At 35.6% G+C, this 5,000-nt stretch overlaps 1 long non-coding RNA gene across 1 annotated transcript in view; it reads left to right on the top strand.

Annotated features, from left to right (window-relative positions):
• Nucleotides 1-5,000, top strand: part of LOC135205937 (uncharacterized) — a 170,572-nt gene that overhangs the window by 85,240 nt on the left and 80,332 nt on the right. The window contains exon 3 of the long non-coding RNA XR_010312635.1: nt 1,104-1,626. This is a non-coding gene — a long non-coding RNA (uncharacterized LOC135205937). The remainder of the gene's footprint in view (nt 1-1,103; nt 1,627-5,000) is intronic.

Below are 5,000 nucleotides of genomic sequence, written 5' to 3'. Positions count from 1 at the left end.
AAAAGAGACAAGTCCGACAGGGGAGGGATTAGGCAAGCAAGCAATATATTAGCAATTGATGAGACCGGAATATCTAATTCCCACCGACTTCATCGACCATAATTCTTGAATGACGCATGAAGGGCTGGGTCTGGTGTCCCGGCTCAAAATTAATTCCAAAATATTTGCGATGCCCGAGATTGGGACGAACGTCGTTCTCTTGGCCCGTTCCATTATTTTGGAGGTCTGCTTGTTAGGAGCATTTTACCTTTATATAAGCAGTTTTCTTATTTATGCATGCAAAGGTATCTGTCTATCTGTGTATATAATATAATATATATATATATATATATATATATATATATATATATATATGCTTCAAAAAATCACAGTAGATGCACGTGATTTCATAGATAAGCGAATCCCACAGGAAAATGATAGTCAGAAATCCAAGCGCTTTCGTCTTTACTCAGACATTGTCAATGACAATGTAGTTCGATATATATATATATATATATATATATATATATATATATATATATATATATATATATTATTTTATATGTATATTTTTTTATAATTTTGAGTTCAGCTTATTAGAAAGCATTGTAAACTTATGCATACATACTATATAAATACGTACATACATACATACGCATTTCCCAACTATCTATCTATGTATCTATATGTATGTGTATACATAGTATATATATATATATATATATATAAATCTATACATATATATAGGTATATATATATATATATAAACACATGTAATATGTACATATATACACATATATGTATTTATGTATATGTGTGTAAATTGTATGTATGTATAACTGTGTGTGTAAAATTTGTAAACACCTGAATGTATTACAGGTATTCTTGATAGATTTATAAATCATCTCCTATTTAGAAGGTCGAAATGCACAATGTAACAGGAATCACGTCATGAAAAAATTGAATTATAAAATAGCTACTGCGAATTCCATATCAGGTTCTGTCGTGGGTTCATTCCCGGTGACCTTTGCTCTTTCAAAAATGTTAGGGGATGATTGCTCACGTAATCCGACCCGAAATATCGAAATCCTAATCCTTCATGTTTGGTTTTCTTCTCTCCATAGGTAACCGTCAGAGGAAGCTGTTGGTATAAACATCGTTAATAATGTCAGGAAAATCATCAACAGTTCGGCTAGCACTTTGGATTCCATAGGTGGATGTTTGTTAATGTCAGGAAATTCATCAACAATTCTGCAAGCACTTTGGATTCCAGAGGTGGATGTTGCAAAGCACAAACATTAAAGGTTATGACGATAATATTCATCGAGACTGAGCTTTTGCAGGGGAGTGGTTTTCTGCTTTCTCCATTGGAGACATTGGAAGTGGAGATTGTTTCTTGAGTGAAATCTGGTGATAGAACAGAAGAGGAAGCATTAATCGACACTTGAACATTCAGAAAAATAGCGAAATACGAACAAGGTTTATTGATGCAAAGTTAGACGTGACTGATATACTCCCGGAACGTCGAAAATTTTTTTAATTTACGTCCTGTCTAGAAGACGGGATTAAACGCTCTTAACAGAAGTAATGAATACAACTTGACTGCGATTCCTTATCGGACTTCACAGGAAGAGAATCTACGGACTGGTGAGTAAATCATTATATTAATTTTTTTTTTTTGCCGTTTAAAAGCATTGGGGTCAGAGAAAGTGCATTTTTGATGACGGGATTCTGTAGCAGTAGAATTAAGCAAAGAAGTTAGGTCATATAATTAATCTTATAACTTTACATTCTGTGGCTTGGCATTTGTAGTACAGAAATGATACAGATCTATTAGCACATGCAAAGGAAGCTCTCTCTCTCTCTCTCTTCTCTCTTGCTCCCTCTCTCTCTCTCCTCCTCTCTCTCTCATGTGACCTTTCTGGTAGCCTACTGCCAGTTACAAAGGAAGCTCGCCTCTCTCTCTCTCTCTCTCTCTCTCTCTCTCTCTCATGTGACCTGTCTGGTAGCCTATCGCCTGTTACAAAGGGAGCTCGCCTCTCTCTCTCTCTCTCTCTCTCTCTCTCTCTCTCTCTCTCTCTCTCTCTGATTAAGCAATATAATAATTGCTCTAAGTGGCATAGAGGGAGCCGTGTGAACGCATAACCAACGGAGCATTAGCCGCTGGAGACGGCTCCAAAGCAGGTCCTGTCATGTGCCTCATTAGTCACGCGGCTTTAGACGCCGCAGAGAGTAATGGAATAGGCAAGCATTGCCTCGAGGCAGTTTCTCTCAAGCGAGTTAAATATTTACCCTTTGGGTTCGTCTCATCCTCTGTTTGTTTCAAGGATATTTGACCCAACCTGTATTTTGTAAGAGTAAAATGTCGTTTTTTTTCATAGTTTTTTTTGGTGTATCTGACATTTGATTAAAAATATAAACTTAATAAACTTAATACAGTTTCTCTCAAGCGAGTTAAATATTTACCCTTTGGGTTCGTCTCATCCTCTGTTTGTTTCAAGGATATTTGACCCAACCTCTATTTTGTAAGGGTAAAATGCCGAGTTTTTTTTTATTGTTTTTGTTTTTATATCTGACATTTGATTAGAAAAATAAACTCAAGCGAATTAAATGTTTACGCTTTGGGTTCATCTCATCCCCTGTTTCTTTAAAGGTAAAATGTAAAGGATTTGTAGAATTAAATAGTTTATTTGGCACTTAACGAAAAAATCTCCATGATAAAGTTTCTCTCAAGTGATTTGAAAGTTTTCATTTGAGCTTATCTCAGCCTCTTTTATTTTAAAGGTAGACTGATGAGGAATTGTTAGAATTGTTGGTATATGTGACATTTAATATGAGTAAATCGCCTTGTTACATTTTCTTTCAAGCGAATTAAATACCCACCGTCTGAGTTCGTCTCAAACTGTTATTTTGACGGTGAAATGTCGAGGATTTGCAGGATTTAATGCTGTGGTTGTTTGAAATAGCGAAAGGAGGAACGGAAAATTGATTCTAACTTGCAAATTATTATTCTGCATACGTAATTAGATATTTTTTTTTAGTTTTCTAGGAATATAAATTAGTCATTAAAAATTGACGCAGTGCTAATTTGGATTGAAGTACATCGAGCACCAGACATCAAGTGAACCGTAGCCAACATAAATCACTGAGACAAAAGCCAAAGACAGAAGCAATAAAGCAGAAAGCAGAACGTCGAATGATTAGTTGATTTCGGTGTCAGATTTCGCAAACTCGCGAAAACAAACCTGCCGAACCAGATTTAGAACTCGCCGGCGGCAACAAACTTTGGGCGAATTTCCGTTCTGGCCAAGTCATAAATTGCTCTTCCTGGCTGGATCTCGTTCTGTGATTACTTGTCATCTAGGTGGAAGTGTCTTCTCGTTTAGGGCGACTGGCTTTGCTGGAACGAGGTTATTTCTTTAAAAATAGAAATTGGGCGGGAAAGGTAATGAGCAAGACTTATAGCTTTTCGGTATCGTAGTATCTTTTGGAAATTAGCGCGGGCTCAGATGACCGAGATATTTTGGGGATTGGTTATTTATTATGAAAAACCTTGATCTACACACACACGCATACACTTGTTCATTTACGTATATAGTATATGTGTATGTATATATATGAATGTCTATATAAGTATGCATGATAATAAAATAATAATATATATATATATATATATATATATAGTAATATATATGATATATATAAAATATATATATCTACTATATATATATATATATATATATATATATATATATATAATCGAGAGAGCGAGAGAGAGAGAGAGCGAGATAGAGAGAGAGAGAGAGAGAGAGAGAGAGAGAGAGAATGAGCGTGCGCGTGTCTTGGTGTCTGTAAAGTCCTCCCTCAAGACACCAGAGTCCTTAATATCATGTATTTCTAACCAGATCAGCAAAGTCCATCACTGCATTCGCAAAGTGTCTTGTTAGTCGTTTCCTTTGCCCTGTGTGAATCGAGTCTTCGCATAGAATCCAATTTTCTAAACCTCATGCGAGACTGAGAATTCCTCCTGTGATGTCCCATTCCAGCATACTTTATTTCGTTCCGATTTAGTTTCCTCAAGTTTCCTGCTTCTTGCTCCTTTGTGCCTCCCGATTATGGAGATGAGACTGACGAGGAAGGATTTTTCTGAATGAGCCTGAATTTTGCTCAACCTTTGACGAGACTTTCTGGAATGCAGTTGGTGAAGGTGTCTTTCGTAATCACTTTCGTAGCATTGTTATTTGTGTATGTACGCGGGTTTAGTTGCTTTCTTTTCAGACTTTGACGAGACTTCTCGAGATTTATTTAGTGAAGGTGTCTTTCGTAGCATTGTCATTTCAGTATGCACACATAGTAAAATTCCTCACCTAAAATACCATAAGTTGTCAGTAATGACATCGATGGTTTATTTCATAATTATATTTCGTTATTATGACTAATATTTTGCTAACTATTTCAGTGCTGTTATTTATTCCTTTTTTTTTTACTTGAGTATTTGTATAATTATTTCCAAGGTTTGTTTTATAGATATGTATAATTATTTTAACTTATATTTTTCTAGCTGTGCAAATGCAGTTATTCCTTTGTGTTTACTTGAGTATTTATATATTGTGCTAGCTAAGTGAATGCAGTTATTTTTTCATTTTTGTTTACGTGAGTACTTATATATTTATTCCCTTCGTGAATTGAGATTTCTGTTAAAACGTTTACTGGGGGCGCGGGGTTCGGTTATCATTGTTTTTATGCTAGTTGGGGCCCCGAGAATGCGGATCCATTGAATTTCGTGAATTATGGTACCCAAGACTTGATCCTTTTGGGAATCCACACGCCATTGGATTTGAAAACCTATTGTCTAAATTGGACTGTGCTTACCTTAGCGTGTTCAGCATTTTTAGCGGACGTATTATTCATATTATCACCGTTTTCGACGTATTATCACTTAAATATTATAAGATAATTGGCATGGTAGCTTTGGTTAAGTTTTCTCTCTTGGCATTGCTGAGTAAAATGTCTGAGACTTT

The sequence above is a fragment of the Macrobrachium nipponense genome, chromosome 29 (genome assembly GCF_015104395.2).
Source record: "Macrobrachium nipponense isolate FS-2020 chromosome 29, ASM1510439v2, whole genome shotgun sequence".
NCBI lineage: Eukaryota > Metazoa > Arthropoda > Malacostraca > Decapoda > Palaemonidae > Macrobrachium > Macrobrachium nipponense.
Note: the sequence above shows the minus strand (reverse complement) of the source record. Positions and strands in the feature narration are given on the sequence as shown.